Genomic DNA, 7,315 nt, shown 5'->3' with positions numbered 1-7,315 from the left:
AAAATAGTCAAATTTAGTTTAAAAAGTAAAAGCATAACAAAATATTGAATGGTATCTACAATAAAATTATATGATATATTTTTAATTTATATTGTTATACTAACGAATAAGAAGGGGAGCCTCAAGGTAATTTATTAAAGTTGTTGTCATGTGATCAGGAGACCATCGATTCAAGCCGTGGAGACAATCTCTGGTAAAAATGCGAGGTAAGACACGCGTACAATATACCCTTACCCTTTTGGTCCAGTCTTTTTCTAGACTCCACGCATAGGGTGTGTTTTAGTACAATAGACCGCCTGTTCTATTTTAATGAATAAAGTTCAATAATCATACATGGAATATTTAGACCTTCAAATATATAATTACAGTTCAGTTGTTTTGATCATATCGTATATCATTGTTAGATATCAAACTGAAGGCTCACCTATACTGCAGTATAATGCCCCGTGCATCTGCCAATCCTCTTGTCTGTGTTTCTTTAAAGCTCAATCCTCTTCCCCCTCAGAAACCCTTTCTACTTTGTAGGAATTTCTACATCCTACATCCCCCTCCCCCACCCCCACCCCCACCTCTACCTCCCGCGCCCCACACAGCCGACCTATCTACTGTAAATTTTTTTGATCACAAGATGAAAGATAACATTGGCAGTAACACAAAACTCATACTCTTACATCCTTATATCCACAAACAAGGCACCTCCAACTGTTTATGACTTCTTATGTTTGTTTCATTCCTCACTCTTGCATTCCTCCTTAATCTTATTTACACCAGACAATCCCTCACCACTGTTGCTGCCGTCTCTGCGATAACTGGTTCAACAAATCCTCCATTGTCAAAAGCAGTTGTAAGGTCCCTTACACACTACGCTTCATATCCCAACAACACTGAATGTATGTTGTATACAGATATCAAATAAATTATTGATGTACTCCGACAATGTCAACATCCTTGTAATCTCCTCGTTTTCAGCCTCATACACGAAACCCTTCTCTGGAAAGCCTTAAATCATAATGGCAGAACAGTTTTCATCGATGAAAATATATATTATGCTTCTTATATCGAGGAGAAATACCCAGAGATTGAAACTTATGACGTGTAGTATACAAATAAATTGATTGAAATGAAAGAGTAGATTACATCAGTCAAGAACAACTATAGAATGGGTGTAGGCCAGTACAGAATTTGTTGTTTACGAAGTGTAAACTCAGGCTAAATGACCTTCCTAATCAATTCTATGAAGTGAATTGGCATGTTATTTTAGCTGATGGACCAAGAGGATACTGGCCAGAGGCACCTGGTCGAATGTCTGCTATCTTTACTGCTGGTGTTCTGGCACGGAGCAAGAAAAGTGGCAACCCAAAGACACATGTTTTTGTGCATGATTTTGATCAAAAAGTGGACAAAATTACAAGTGAAGAGTTCTTATGTAAACAGAATTTAGTGAATTCGAAGGACATGCTAGGACATTGTGTCATAGAAAGAATGAATCCCAACTGCTACAAGTTCTATCACAACGATATATAATTTGGCACCAGCAACTTCTTCATAATGGATCAATGTATTGTATCATAAGGTAAATTTCATAATTTAAATGTGTGTGAAATTTTGGATTTATTTTGCTAGGAGAAGGAAGGAAGGTCCAGTGTCCAGGGGACGAATGCAAAATTAAATAACTCACTTTTTTGGCCTTGCTTAATGAATTATCCATTAAATGAAAATGCAACTAGTTCTGTGAAAGTCTGTACATCTCCTGCAGCATATTGTATAGAGTACTGTTAATTTTATCGAACAAATTTTATGCAATGTTACATCGTGTCATATATAACTTAACTCTCTGGAGAAATGAATTTGAGATTAAATTATGTGCTAGTATTAAGGACAGTAATTTACTAACTGGTAGATAGTTATAGTAGGATTTAACAAGCCAAAGTATGGCTATGGATTAGATGATCTAATCAAATAATACTATTATGGTTCGAGAAGTAACATATAAAGGAAATGTATTAATCAAGAAGTGACAGTAAATATCTCTATTATTGATGCTTTATTCTGTCTCCAGTTATGAAAGGTTGTTTAAGTTACAACTACCAGTACATGAGTTTTGTACATATTGTTGTATTTCATTATTGGGTTTGGCCCGACTAAATATAATAGTTAGTAGGCCCACTTTCTATTTTCGGGTTTATGGACCATACTTGTATAAAAGAGGACAAATAGGTCCTTCTAGACAAAAGAGATATTTTTTCCTAAATAAGATTTTCTCTCTCCTCGTTTTAGTTTCTCTCTCAAAGCTTCTCTCTAAGGTTTGCTTTTTCAACTGATTTCTCATGGTTTTGATACTTTGACATTGTATCAGAGCAGAGATCCGTGTTATCCATGTGATTATGCATCTTTCGATGATACCCTCGTAGCTTTTCACGATATATTTTAAGCCCGATGGTGATTTTTTAGGTCGTCAAAATTTGGTCCCGATGAATTTTTTAGGCTGATTTTGGTTTATACTGGATTTTTCTTCCCATAACAAGGTCGTTGTCATTTTTTTATTGCAAAAATGGGGAGGGGTAATCTTCTTTCTCTTTCTTTGATTTATGTTGTTTTGGTGGTGTTTGATCGATTTGGGAATCATCTAATTTGGTGTATAATTGTTGAGTTTGGTTATCCGGTACTTGCATAGTTGTTTTGAGTTACCATGGTAAACACGAACAATCTGGTGCTTTGACTTATGCTACTACTGATTACTCTGACCCTTTGTATCTCTCTTCTTCTGATACCCCCCAGTATTTCTTTGATTAGCTTACCATTTTCTGGAACTGGTTTTAGGGGTTGGAGAAGAAACATTATTGTTGCTCTATTTGCTAGAAACAAAATAGGTTTTACTGATAGGACTTACACCAGACCTATTGAAATCACATCTCGTAGTAGGGTTTGGGATAAGTGTAACAACATGGTAATATCTTGGTTAACCAGTTCCATATCCCCAGAAATAGCCGAAAGTGTTTAATATTTTGACACCACTGAAAGTATATGGTCTCAGTTAAACAAAAATATAGGCCAGTTAGTGGAACTAAAGTGTTTGAATTGAGGAAAGAATTGGCATCCATTAGTCAAGGGTCACTAGACAATACATCTTATTTTAATAAGATCAAAAGATTGTGGGATAAGCTTAGGTTTAATTCCACATCTTATGTTAACACTTGTACTTGTGCGGTCAAATATGGTCTTCAAAAAAGGGAGAAATATAAGGTATATCAGTTCCTCATGGGCCTTAATGAGGCTTATATTGGCGTAAGGGTGATACGCCAAAATTACACCTCTCTTATGAGAGAGTAAGCGGTCGCTGTAAAATATAAAACCCAACTAGGTTAGGTGTCAAATCCCATAGGGAATACTGTGTTCACTAAGTATTGTGATTGTTATTAGACTGTTGATCAAAGGTTCCTGAATAAGAGGGGTTTTGATTTATAAAATGTATTCTAAGTAATTGTAGCCAAGTTGTTCCAACTAATGATTCTTTCTGCTAGTAATAATTCAATGATATTAAACAAACTAGAGTTATGGTTACCAAGATGTTTAAACAGTTAAGGTTGTGAATCACTTTTGAGTTCCACTCAATAACTTCAATTACAAGAACAATTAAATTCTATTGTTTTTCCATTAGTTTCTCAACCTTAATGGATAGTTTATCCTTTAACTCTCTCAACTTAAAGAATATATTAATTATTCAACTATTCTCTCATGTAGGTTAATCCTTGTTAAGGCATTCTCCATTAATCTAAAGATTTAGGTCTTTAGATTTCATGTAAACCCTTTCTTTACCCAACAAACACTTTTCTATTCGAACAAGTGATTGTTCTTGGGCTCACTTTTCAATTTTGCAACCAAGAAAAATCATTAGAGGGAAGAAGGGTTTATACAATATCAATTACCTACAGAAACTCAATTGAAATCACAACCCATATCAACTGTTTACATCAAGACTCCCATAACACTAGTTATGGTAGCTTAGCCACTCATCTCCATAGAAGAAAGAGAAAGAATACTTGTATTATTCATAAAAAAATTCAAAGTTCACTTACAAAGGTTACAAGAATTAATTCTTGAATCTTCAAAAGCAAAGGAATGATTAGATCCACAAATTTAGTTTGATTCATAGATTTCTAGGTTACAGAGAATTTTAAAGATGGAAAACTAAAAAAAAAATCTCCAAGATTCAATATACTCTCAATAAAACCCTAACTGGGTATTTATATGCTCCCGGGTTTAGAAGATTTAAAATTTAAACTCAGAAAATGCCACATCCAAATTGACGGTCCAATTAACAGCCCGATGAGAGTCTGGCAATCCATCAGGTGGACCGTCGCTGCCTACCCCAAGATGCCAGGTTCTGTTAAGGACTGACGGTCATGTTGACGGTCCATCATCTAGACCGTCACTGAGTCTTCTGGAATATTAAATTATGGTTAAAGCTGGTGGCCAATTTGGCGGTCCGTTGCAAGTCTGACGGTTCGCTACTTGGTCCATCGCAGAGTATCTGAAATTCCTTCTTCTTGTTTTAGCTTGACGATCACTTCGGCAGTCCGTCGCATGGCTGACGGTTCGCCAATTTGCCCGCCAGAACCCTTTTTATGCCAAATTTCCAGGTTTCTTCTATGCCTAACTCCTTTACCTGAAAACACTTAAAACCACTATTAAATACAACTTTAGTTGCTTGAAAACACAAATTTTTTTTGAGAAAAAGATGCAAAATATTTCGTCAAAAGCCAGAACATCAACACCCTCAACTTAAGATAATTGTTTGTCCTCAAGCACTCAACACCAAATTACAGGTATGGACAATACAATGACAGGCATTCAACTTACTTAACCAATTTTCACACAACCATTCACTCGTTATCCTAATTATATTGCTCAACATATCAGAGTCCATAACCGGCAATATTTCAAAATTAATACATATACACAAACATGGATATAAGAATTTACAGAGATCAACCGAATTAGGCTGCCCTCACAGTCAAAGAAATCCACTACTCAGTATATTTTGTGGATACAAATTAGAACTCTCACACAAGCGTTAACCACCCTCAACTTATGCTGATATAATCAGTCAAGGTGTACAGTGTCTTAAGTAGACCAGGGCCGGATGCTCTAAACCAACTTTCCCTTAGACAGCTAACATCTTGACAATAGCCACCCTCAACTTAGGCGTTTTGACGAAGTTTAGGTTCACAATGCCCACTATTAGGCCAGGGACAGAGCTAAGTGTTAACAACTTAAAGAGGGTTAACTAGAGTGGTTGGTAATAAAGAAAATAAATCAACATAGGCTCAAAGAAGGGTTCAAATATGGAAAATTCTTTTTGGTGGAGTTAATTATTTTGGCTAAGTGGACTAAAATCACAAGGCGGCCTGCTATCATTTCTTGTTTTATCTACTACAACACAACATCAATTGAACCAGAAAAGTTCGATGTACTACACTAAGTAAGAACTAATACAAATACTCACACATATAGGTAACTAAGTTAAACTCATTCTACTGTTCCTAAAATTTACATCACATGTCATGCACATTTTACAAGTTAATACCAACTACAGATTCACTAACAGTTGATAACATATACTATAAGACAAAAGTAAACAGTCATATGAACATAGTCATAGCTTGATACCTACATAATTCATTATCCATATTCACAACAAGGTTCTAACAGAAATGACACTTTTATTTCATGGACCAACATTAACAACAGAACAAGATTTAAGAAAGAAAAAATGCAAGCCTACAGGTAATCCTAGAAAAAAATACAAACTTAAACATAATCCTAGACATGCCAATTCTTCTAGATAGCACATGGTAAGAAAACAATATCGGCAACACAACCCCCCATGGTACAAGTACACCACCCCCCACAGAAAAATATATGCATTTTTCTCAAAGCATCAAATAAAAGTATAAAGGAGTAGGTATACTTGTATTGCCTCTTATTCATATGAGGAATCTGTGAAGTGTGGTGAGGCTCCAGCATCCTCATCTAGTGCAATGTTGACCCCCATGGTGGTGGAGGTACTCAAAAACCCTTCCTCCGAAATTGGAGGTACCACATCTCTGACTGGGTCTGCAGTTTGCCCCCTGGCTGGGGTGGAACTGGTAGACACTACAGTCGCTTTGTATTCTTCTATCTTCCTTCTTCTATCTTTATCTATCCTTGATCTTCTGCTGGCTTTCCTCATATCATGTTGCTCTCATTCTTATAGTGTCATGGCTTTCCTTCTTTTTCTCTTTTTAGCTTTCCTTCCAGTACGCTCATCTACCTACTTATTACCTTTATCTTTCATTGGTCTCCCCATCAGATCAACTATTCCCTCATCATCATCATCACTCATAACTAGGATCAATTAAAAAATTATCTGCTGGGACTGCCTACTCTTTAACTCTGCTATGTCTTCCTTTGCTTGCTAAAAGTCTGCCATGAGCTTTGCAAGATCTGGAAGTGACAGTGTATCTAGCCTTTTGTTTATGCGTTATTCCATATTGTCTATCCTAATCTAAATACTTTGGAATGGATAGATTGCTCCAGTTATAATTTCATCAATGAAAGGCTTGAATTCCAAAGTCCACTTATCTAATTGTTTCTAAACCTCTTCTTTAGCTTCATCGACTTGGCAAAATTCTCTTGCATCAACCTATATTCTGCATAATCTACTCCACCCATTGGTAATGCAGATCCAGACCCTACAGATATACTTAGTGGCACATACTTAGGAGGCATATATGTGGTGATGGGCAGTGACATACCTGTCGGAATTTGTGATGTATCTGGAGCTGGTGCAGACTGAGTTTGGTAGGCTAGAGGTTTGTTCACCCTCATTTAGAACTTTGAGTCATCCTTAAAATTCTCCAAATCCTGCCTATGCGTTGCCTTGACCTTATTATCGACCCCACGAATCAGGGGCACACCTAACCTCCTGCACGACTCCGTGATTAAACACGGGAATGGTAATGCACTTGCTACCTTATGGGCTCTCACAAATAATTCATCGGCAATAATTTGGCCAAAATCAATCTACAACCCGGATATCAGACTGGCCACTAGTACAGCTCTATGCTTATCCAAATTTATATCACCTCCTGTGGGCATTAGCCTCAAATGAATAATAGCCCACCAGAACTTAGCTTTGAAGCTAAGAGAAGACTTCAAAATGCATTTATGTGGATTTGTTGCCTATAAGGGGTTACCATCATCAGTTAGTAAACTGGCTACCCAAGGCCTCTGAGTAGATGCAGATCTCAGTTTGTACTCAAGATCAGGCATA

General features: G+C 36.6%; 1 pseudogene; it reads left to right on the top strand.

Moving 5' to 3' along the window:
• The first annotated feature begins 628 nt into the window (after positions 1–628).
• LOC107857847 lies at positions 629–1,524 on the top strand (annotated as a pseudogene).
• The last annotated feature ends 5,791 nt before the right edge of the window (positions 1,525–7,315 follow it).

This window comes from Capsicum annuum, chromosome 2 (assembly GCF_002878395.1).
Source record: "Capsicum annuum cultivar UCD-10X-F1 chromosome 2, UCD10Xv1.1, whole genome shotgun sequence".
NCBI lineage: Eukaryota > Viridiplantae > Streptophyta > Magnoliopsida > Solanales > Solanaceae > Capsicum > Capsicum annuum.
This window is presented reverse-complemented; position numbering and strand designations above follow the sequence as displayed.